This window comes from Carlito syrichta, unplaced genomic scaffold, assembly GCF_000164805.1.
Source record: "Carlito syrichta isolate Samal-C Ts95f unplaced genomic scaffold, Tarsius_syrichta-2.0.1 Scaffold303111, whole genome shotgun sequence".
Lineage (NCBI taxonomy): Eukaryota > Metazoa > Chordata > Mammalia > Primates > Tarsiidae > Carlito > Carlito syrichta.
This window is the reverse complement of record NW_007247207.1, coordinates 1,526,327-1,537,349: the sequence shown is the minus strand read 5'-3', so window position 1 is coordinate 1,537,349 and position 11,023 is coordinate 1,526,327. Positions and strand designations below refer to the sequence as shown.

The window sequence follows — 11,023 nt, the reverse complement described above, 5'->3', positions numbered from 1 at the left end:
TTGTATAGAGTGATTTGAGTTCTTCAGGGTATATTCCCAGTAGGGGGATGCGGAGTCATATGGGAGGTTGATATTTAGAGCTTTTAGGAATCGCCACACTGCTTTCCACAGAGGTTGCACTAGTTTACACTCCCACCAACAGTGTAGAAGTGTTGGAGGGATCCATATTTAAGAAAAGTCAATAATTTTAGAGGAAGATATATATGTGTACACTTGGACATATGTGCAGGGGATAGGTACCATCTTGCTTTGCCAAATATTAAAATGTACTACAAAGCTACTGTGATAAAGTGGCATTCCTGTACATTAACATAGAGCACTTTATATTTTATTGATAGTGTCTATGGGGTAATGTTGGAAGAATTTTAGAGTAACATATTCATAGTCAACAGAGTGACAATTATTTTAACTAATTACTTATTCACTCTCATATAGAACACACTGCCATGATATATCATAGTAGAAATGTTAACAGAGCAATGTAATAAAATGAAAGAACAAAAGCAAATCTAAGGATATATGGTAGTTTGATATATAGCCAAGCTGACATTTCAATTCAGAGCAATGCATGATCGATTGAATAAATGATGTTGACATAATTTCCTCCTGACTGAAGTACACTCCCAAACAATAAAGTTTCATACAAATTTTTAAAAATTATGTGAGAGAAGATGTCATAGATTGAAAAGCAAATAGGAGATTGGAGCAAAATAATTGCACTATATGTGATAGACCAAGTGTCATTTCCCCTTACATATACATTTCTCCTACTAAGAGAAAGAAAAAGAAAAACAACCCAATGAAAGAATGGGCAATTCATAGAAGAGAAAACATAGATTGTCAAGAAACACTTGAAAATATACATAATCTCATTCATAGTGTGAAGGTACAAGTTAAGCAAGACAGTTTTCAACTTCAGATGGTCAATTATTAAGAGCTTGGAGTAATATATCCCATAAAAATAAAAATTAATATGTAATGATATATATTTGAGAATTTTTATGTAGCATTATTTACAAGGACAAAATATCCACCTCTAAACAACCTGAATGTCCATAATATTTGAATAAGTAATGATATATCCACACCATGTACTATTATGCAGCTATTAAAGAACATCTTAGGGTAGTGTGTACTCAGGGTAACTTGAATTTATTCTCCCAGGTTGAAATCCTTAAGGTTGGTCTGAATAAACTCTCTTTGTCTCTCTGTCTCTCTCTGTCTCTTTGCCCCCCCATGTGTATACATATGTATATATTTTAAAGGATGTTAGGTGTATAATGTTGCTCAGGATATGTCTATGTCTTATTACTAAGTGAAAAAGACGTCAGTGTTTTCAAAGACAAAACAAATTATCTCGAAGTATATGCACACGTGCATGCTATATACAGAGGGTGCCAAAAAAATGTATACACAGTTTAAGAAATGAAAGAAGTGTATCAAAATCGCACTACTCAATATATATTGATAGCAAAAGATGAATATAAGTCACATTTGACTTCTGCAGTTACAAGAGGTGCTCAAAGTGGTTACCATCAGCATCGAGACACTTCTGATTACAGCGAACAACTGCAGGACTTGTTGCTGTGCTCAGCCTCCTGGATCTTCCCTTGTGCACATCACACAGTACCCTGTGTCTTAAACTTATCACAAAAGTGTACAATTGTTAGGTGTGTTGGAGCTTCTGTTGCATACTCACACCTCCGTTGACACTGTACTTCCGCAATGTTCTTAATTTTCAAATCCCACTTCAAAATGGTCTTGTGCTCCTCGAACGACAACTGCGCTTCCACCACTTTCTTTGAGTGTCCTGTCTGTCGCATGGTGATGGTAGCATTATTTGATTAATGCCATCTTTTGAGCGCAATGTCACACTACACATTGCTACTGTAATTCAATTCAACTTTGAAAAGTAATACATAGATAACATCCATCTATCCGTCTATTATATCATTATCTATCTAATCTATCTATCTATCTATCTATCTATCTATCTATCTATCTATCTATCTATCTATCTATCTATCCATTCATCCATCTATCCATCCATCCATCTGCATGAGAGTTGAGAAGGTTATGCAGCAAGCTGTTAACATGAGTTATCTTGTGGGAGCAGGTGTAAGTCACCAGGAGTAGAGTGCAGATTACTAAACTTTCTTAAGTGTTTCTGTACTGCTTGACTTGTTAAAACGTGTCATTTTTGTTATTTAAAAAAACTAGCAAAGTTTAAACAAAGTACCAATAGAGAAAATATTCTAAATATTAATACTGAATTATTTTCCCCAGACAGTTCTAGAAAGACAACCTCCAAAAAACAAAATACCATTAGCAACAGTGACTGAGTCCCCAAGAATCAGATCACAGTCTCAGAATAGTCATTTTTTAGTATTTTCTAGTAAATCCCATTGTATCTTAAGTGGAAATATCTAAATTTCATATGAATTAAAAAGGCTTATAGTGGGTGATTAAACTAAGCACATCGAAAAGAATAAACTATATAGATTATAGGAAGATATTCCTACATTCTAATGAAGAGTTACTAAAAATATTTTATAAATAAGCATACAAATTATTTAGAAAGAACTTAAATTTCCAGTTAGAAATTATAGATAATGTGCTACCACCACATAATGAAATACAGTTGACCTTTGAACAGCACAGGGTTTAGGGACACCTACCTTTGGTATGGTAAAAAATGCATATAACTTTTGGCTTCCCAAAAACTTTACTAATAGCCTATAATTGACTGGAATCCTTACTGATAACATAAGCAATTGATTCACATTTTTAATGTTTTTTTAATATATATATATCTTACACTGTAGACTTACAATAAAATAAACCAGGGGAAGTAAAATGTTATTAAGAAAATAATAAGAGAGAATATATTTACTATTCATTAGGTGCAAGTGGATCATTATAAAGGTCTTCATCCTCATTATCTTCAAGTTGAGTAGGCTGAGGAGGAGGAGGAAGAGAAAGGGTTGGTCTTACTGTTTTGGGGTGACAGACAGAAAATCCAGGTATAAGTGAGCACATGCAGTTCAAAAACATGCTGTTCAAGGGTCAACTGTGTTGTACTATGATAAAAATTGTCTTAATGAAGATTCGATAAAAACTTGAAAAACGCTATGGCTGTAACATTATCTTTAAAAAGTAGAACACAAAATTTTATAGCTTGTAATCACAACCAAAGAAAATGACAGCAACAACACAACTTTTGTATAGGAAAAAGACCAAAAGGAAATAGACTTAAATATCAACAAAAGAAATAGAGAAAGGGTTTTTTGCCTTTTTCTATTTCCTATATTTTAAAAATATTTTGAAATAATTGTTATTACTATATAGCAGTACATTATTATAAATGTATTAAAGTTTTACTTGAGTATACTTAGGGTTTTATTTATAAATATCATGATTTATGAATAAACAATGTTATATTATTATTTCCAGTAATATAGTTCTATATAATACATATAAATAATGACTATTTATACAATGTTGTATGTAACATGTTTTGTATCTAAATAATAGTGATTGTTGTTTGGTGAATGATTGCTAAATACTGGTACTACTCATACTAAATACCAATATTAATAAGTGCTAGTCATTATTTTGGGATAAAATGCTATATATTGTAAAGCATTGGATAGTGTATAAAAATTTGGATAGTTAACATTTAAATTATTATATGCAGTACTACTACTAATAAAGTTCTGTATTATATGTATAAATAATAACTTTATAATAGTTATTATTATATATGGTACTTGGTCCTTTAATAATAGTAATAGTTATTTAATAAATGATAGTAATTATTGAGGGATAAATGAAGTGCTAAGTATTTTAAGACAACAAATAATATCTGGAGAGTTAGTCTCAACTTGCAATTGTATAAAATATTTATTTCCTAGAGCTCAATTTTGAGACTTCATAGATAATTCTCTGCAACTCTTAAATATAACGCTTCCTTAGCAGTGTGGAACTTTAACCTTCATTAACTAACTCATGCAGTTGTGTGTTGACACTCCTATATATTAGCTTAAAACAGTTTCTGTTTACAGTGTCCAGGACTTTTTAAAAAATCATATTAATAGTCAGTAAAGAAACATGATTACATCACTCTAGCACAGTACACTCTACCATGCTATATGATGGTAAGAAGGTTAAATAGCTACCATATAAATGATAAAATACAGAAAGTCAGGGTGGAAACAGGAATATTGTCTTATGCAATCTTTTTTTTTTTGAGTTGAAGACTTGCTGTCATCCAAGTTGGAGGGCAATGACATGCTCACAACCATAGCAACCTCCACCTGCTGGGCTCAGATGATCCTTCCGCCTCAGCTGTCCAAGTTGCTGGATCCACAGGCACACACCACCACGCCCAACTAATTTTTTTGATTTATTGTAGAGATGAGGTCTTGCCATGTTGCCCAGGCTGGTCTCGAACCCCTGGACTCAGGTAATCCTTTCGCCTCTGCTGTCCAAAGTGCTGGGATTATAGGCATGAGCCACCATGCAATCCTATGCACTCTTACTGGACCATCCCTAGGCATCTCTTCATTATCCAAACTGTAAACAGATAACACATGTCTAAATGATCATGTTATTTAGACAAATAATGGCATGTCAGGCAAAAATATTCCTACTTCTGATTCCTCCCTCTTGTACCTAAGTTGAATGCTAGATGTTTGTGCTGTCTTCATCATGTCCACTTACCAACCAGCAAACTCAGTAATAAGATGAAATAATGATACCAAGAATCAAGTCCCTTACCCCTACCTCTCCCAAAATTGTACCCTTATTTTTTTTATCCTTCCAACTCACTAGGATAAGAGTCACTGATATTCTAGAATATCTCCAAGAAAGGGATTCCACCTTAAGTCAAAAGAGAACCCAGTAAAGATATCAGGTCCAAAGAATACATTTTTCAGTATTTACTACGTACCAGGCTCTTACAGTTGTAAAGTACAGAAAACCCCTCAAAACCAGGGTAGGCAAAATGGAGAGACTTGTGGCAATAATTTGGAGCATCAAAGAAATCTCCCAGAAACTTAGGTCATCACGGTGTGCGGGAAGATAATCTATCTTAAATCAAGACCCTGCCCCATGTGTCAGGGCCTTGTTAACCTCCTCTGCCTGTACCTCTCTGTTTTTTGCTCTCATTGGCCCTTGTTTTCACTCTTGCTTGTTCTCTCAAGCATCTCCTCTGCTTCTTTATCTCCTACTTGGTCCACTTTGGCCATCTTAGCCTTAATCCAAATGACGTTTCAGCTCAAGTGCCTCCCACAGACAAGAATTTTCCTTCTTTTCTTAGTTCACATTCGAGAAAAGGAAATATAATAGTTGAATACATGAATGAATCCAGCATTACTCTTCTTTGAGTTAGAACTTTTGTTGAAAACAACCTATTGAACTCATCTATTTGCCAAAAAATGTTCACAGGTAGAGATTTGCAAAGATGACTTTTGAATGAGCATATCAGGCCATCTATTTCATCATGAAGGACATTTTTAATGTAATATTTTAAGGGTCTATTTATTCTCCCTGAATTTGTGCTTCCAAACTTTATCTATTAAATTGGTGTTGAAATAACTTTCATTAACATGTAATAAAACTGCCATCCTAAATAACAGATGGAGAGAGAGGCTTTCTAAAACAAAATGATATTTATTTGGAATGGGTGTCCCAAGGGGAATACACACACGTAGTTTACCAAGTCATACTTATTCCTATTGCAATGCCTGTTCTCGAATAAAGATCATTTTCTTTTAGAGAGTCTTCATCTCTGTTTATTATTTGGGTTGACAAAACAAAACAAAATCAAACATCTCATGGGTCAGGCATGTGTTAAATATTCTATTATTTCTTTGAATCCTTATATTACTTACAAAGTTGGTACCTTTATTAGACTGTGAATAAAGACATTTAGGTTCAGGGGTTTAGAAATCATTTTCACAGAGAGACACTGAGGGTAGGATTCCCACAAATGTCTCTGATTCCATAGTTCATGTGTTTAGCCATGGTCCTTTATAGCCTACTTTGTACTCTTTGGTGAAATAAGACTTCACATTTTACAAGAAAGTATTTATATCAGCCCAGGCATGGTGGCTTATGGCTGTAATCCCAGCACTTTGGGAGACTGAAGTGGGAGGATCGATTGAGGCCAGAAGTTCAAGACCAGCCTGGGCAGCACAGTGTGACCTCCATCTTTTTTAAAAAAGTGTTCATATCAGCACATTGCTATTAGCAGTCACAGTGGTAGCAAGACAGAGTTGAAGTTATGATCATTCTTATTCACAATAAAATCAGTCCGTGGAATTATTCCTGACTTGCAAAGTCAGAGATGCTTAAAAATAGCATTTCTGAATTTCAACTCTAATTGCCATATCATTTTAAAATGTAGCTACTACTTTAAAATATAAATAAATGCATAAAATTTGGAAGGTAAAATCCAATTTATAATTTTAAAGTGTACTTTTCTTTGAACTACTTGTGAGTAATATATATTTTGATGCTCTCAAGTACAATACTTTGCTAATTATCACAAATAAAGTACTGTATCACTGAACGTTCATGTATATTTTACCATCAAATGTGACTTCCTTGGCCTTGTTACATGATGTCATAGTTGGCCTTTTGGCATCCTCGAGTCTTCATATAGTACTCCCCGCCCCTGTACAAAGATTGTCTTTCTTGTTTCCTAAATAATAAAGATATGTCTTCATTACCTACATAATGGCCTCAATTCTCCATTTCCCTTTGAGTATAAATGTGGTTCTGAAATTGCATTACATCATCTGTAATTTCATGTTTCATTTCTTGAGTGAGCTGAGCTCTAACTTCAGCACAGAGGCAATTGGCAGTTTCTACTAAATGACAATTTAGTTTTTTCTGTCTCTCTCTCTCCTTTCTTTCTCTCTCTTCCTTCCTTTCTTCCCTTCTTCCTCTCTTCCTCTCTTTCTCTCTTTCTTCTGCTTTGCCAGCATCTTTATTCCAAGAGACATAGCTCTGGTACAACATTTTATATCATCATAGTACCTTACATCACTGAGGTTTTCTATCTTATGAAAATGATATATTTTTTTAGTTGTAGTCTCACTCTGTCGCCCAGACTGGAGTGCAGTGGCACACTCGTGGCTACCACAGCCTCAACCTGCTGGGCTCAGGCAATCCTTCCATCTCAGCCTTCCAAGTAGCTGGAACTACAGTCGTGTGCCACCACACACGGCTAATTATTTATTTATTGTAGAGATGAGGTCTTGCCACATTGCCCAGGCTGGTCTTGAACTTCTAGATTTAGGCAATCCTCGCACCGCAGCCTTCCACAGTTCTAGATTTATAGGTTTGAGCCACTGCGCCCATCTAAAAAATGATTTCATTGGCCAGTGTCATCTAGCATGGATCCAACTCTAATAACTTCCCTAGGTCTGTAGATTATTTTACTGACCTTGCTTACATTTCAAGTGTACTTCAAGTTTGTAGCGGTATTTAGAGAAAAGTCAAAGGTAAATGTGCCTTTCATATGTGGGTGTTAGGTAGAAACTTTTGGAAATTTATGCATGACTTATTTTTCTTTTTAAAATTAGACTGAACTTTGCTAGAGTTGGTCTGAATTTCTCATTCATGTCTTTCCTTCCCAATTAAGTGCAACAAAAATATTCTATTTTTTTTTCCAGGAGGGTTCCTTCCTTTCTTTGACTATCACAGACAAAATACCAATTCTTAATCTATAAAGTGCAAAAAGTGGACACTTCTTAGAGGTTTATTGACTTAATGGGAAAAGATTGAGGAAAATAGTATTAGTTGATAAAATATTCCCTATGTTAAAGATTATAAATAAAGGATTGTTGGTGGATTTGATGTAGAGTGGAAGAGAAAGAGAAAAGTCAAGGATGACTCCAGGGTTTTAGGTCCAAGCAACTGTCCAAGTGGAGTTGTCATTCACTGAGGTGAAGAGCACAACTAGAGCTAGTTTTGATATATAATGAAAGAAAATTACTAGAAGGGAAATTGGATCTTCTCAGTGATTCCAGCATGGTAGACTTTGTGATGGATGTATACAAAAGACTTCATTCTGGTGATATCACTCATGCTCTGTGAGAAAAAACAACTGAAACAGCTTCAGGCAGAAACAGAACCAACTTCGAAGATATTTGAAGATCCAGAAACAACAAGGCAAATGCAATCAGTCAGGAATGGTCTGATGCTGTTTGACTATCTGGTAGACAAACATGGTTTTAGGCAGAAATATTTTAATCCCCTCTACAGGTATGCAACATTCCATTATGAATGTGGGAATTCCTCAGGAGCAGCAGCAGAAAATCTTTTTATTTTAGAGTGCTGGTTCCAGCAACAGATAAAAATGCTTTATGTTCATTTTTTCTAGGAGATAACTGGCCTCTGAAATCTTAATGCAGAATTGGGATGCAGCCATGGAAGACCTTACACAATTAAAGTAGACCATAGATAATAATTTTTTGAGTTCTTTTATTTTTTCTTTAAATAGAAATGAAGTCTCGTTATGTTGCCCAGGTTGTAATTCTGTGAATTCTCACTCCAGTCTCTTCAGCCGCAAACATGGCTCATTCACTGGTCCAGAGGTCGTGATGATATTATTGATCTCTTCCTTTACCAACCACAGTATCTTAGTGCAATTCGGGCAATGTGTCCACAAAGTCTCCACTATTTGACTACAGCAGTCATAACAAAGAGGTTCGAAAGCGCCGGCAGGTGCTTAAAGATCTAGTCAAAGGTATTCAACAGAAGTCTTACACATATAGAGATCCAATTACAGAATTAGTTGAATGATCCTATGCTATGACTTTGATGAGGCTTAGAAAAATCTGAAGGAATGTGCTTGTGAACAACTTCATTTTGGTGGCTTGTCTTGAGGATTTCATTGAAACTGCCCATCTCTTCATATTTGAGATCAAGCACATTCAAGGTGGTATGGCCATAGACATTGACTCTTCATATTTGAGACTTTTTGCTGTATCCATCAGTGCAGATAAACTGAACATGACTCCAGAAGAATCTGAAAGATAGATAGTGAATTTGATTAGAAATGCAGGACTGGATGCTAGGATTGATTCTAAATTAGGTCATGTAGTTATGGGTAACAATGCAGTCTCATCCTATCAGCAAGCGATCGAAAGGATCAGAAATCTTTCTTTTAGTAGTCAGATGTTGGCCATGAAAAGTGAAAAGAAACTTAATCAGAATAGTAGACCACAGGCTCCTAACTGAGCAACTCAAGACTCTGAACAACGCAAGAGGATGGAATAATAAAACTATTGTATAAAAGGTAACATTTTTGGGAGGCTGAAGCAAGAGGATTGCCTGAGCTCAGGGGTTTGAGACCAGACTGGGCGACTTGGTGAGACCTCGTCTCTACAATAAATCAAAAAATTAGCCGGGCATGGTAGCGTACATCTGTAGTTCCATCTACTTGGAAGCCTGAGGCAGAAGGATAGCCTAAACCCAGCAGGTCGATGCTGGGGTGGCTGTGAGCATTCCAAAAAAAAGGTAACATATATTGAGTATAATTTTTTTGAGAATTGAATAAAATTAGCTGTGTTCATTAAAAAAAGATTCCCTAGAGAAAATGTCAGACTAGCATTCTGAGCTATTTGTATGGTCTTGTATCTCCTTACTGCTGTGCCTATATCGAGGTTTCTAGACACGGCAATTTCACTTCCGGCAACAATTAAGTCAATAATTAAAATAACAAGACAAGATGTATCCCTTGTACCTCACTCCCTGGAAAGCAGAGGCTTTTTGCTTCCGCCTAAATGTGCTTTGACTACCCCATATATGTTATTTATCTTGTAAATTAGAAACTAGCTATAATCATTAAGAGCTATATGATTATCCCTTCTTCCAGAGTACACATCTAGATAATGTCATCTGTTCTGAATAACTTCCATCTGGAGAGCTACAGATCTAATTTTTTCCATTTGCATATGTAAGATTCATTGTCATGAAATAGGTTTTAAAAATAGTAATAAATATTTGATTTCATTAGCCCCTAAAAAAGTCAGTCTTTTAAAACTTCAAACTGAGGAAAGAAACCATGACACTGAGATAAGTAAAGCAGATCCATTTTAAAAAATCTTATAACTAATGTTATTTGTCAGTATGGTTTGGACTTGTGGCAATAATTGATTAATAGATTGTCCATTTACTGCCATTCCCATAGTAGTATCCTACATGTACTGTGACTGTTCGATAATGTACACTTTAATTAATGATTTCTTTTCTCTGAAACTGAAATGCCAATATGGTTATAAGTGCATTTGCTGAAGGAAGAGTTCAGCAGAGCCTCTCAATCACAGAACTAAATGGAAGACAGCAGCCTGTATGCCACATGAGGTCAATTAAACCAGCTTCCTTGAAATGTTCATTCTTGGGAAGAGAGATCTGTCAAGAGTCCCCTCTACTTACAAATAACTCCCTGATCATGCATGTTGTACACATGGACTGTGGCAACAATCAATTGAACTAGATACTTAGGTCTTTATTTTCTACTCAGACCTTGCCTCTGTGGGCACCATTTATACCTTTTACCAATTTTACCACCCATAGGCAACATGCATGGTGTAGAGATCAGATGGTACTACATTGGATATTGAGTTTTCCTATACTAGATGTGCAGCCTTGTGTAAACTGCTTCCTGAGGCTCTGTTTCTTCATCTGTAAAATAGATATTCAACGAGGCAATAGCTGTGAAGTACCAGGCACTAAAAGGTATTTAACAAATGAGGACTATGCTTTTCTTTTTGAACACCCAGGTCCAACTCGGTTCAATATTTGGATTATCTATCTATCTATCTATCTATCTATCTATCTATCTATCTATCTATCTATCTATCTAGACACAATCTTGCTGTGTTGCTCAGGCTGAAGTGCAGTGGTGTGATCATAGTTCAGCCTTGAATTCCTGGGCTCAAGAGACCCTCCCAGCCCTAGAGGCTGGGGTTACAGGTGTGAACCACTGTGCCCAGCTGGATTATGTCAT

At 35.5% G+C, this 11,023-nt stretch overlaps 1 pseudogene; it reads left to right on the top strand.

Annotated features, from left to right (window-relative positions):
* LOC103260077 overlaps nucleotides 1-9,291 on the top strand; it is a 95,648-nt pseudogene extending 86,357 nt beyond the window's left edge.
* Nucleotides 9,292-11,023: the final 1,732 nt, after the last annotated feature.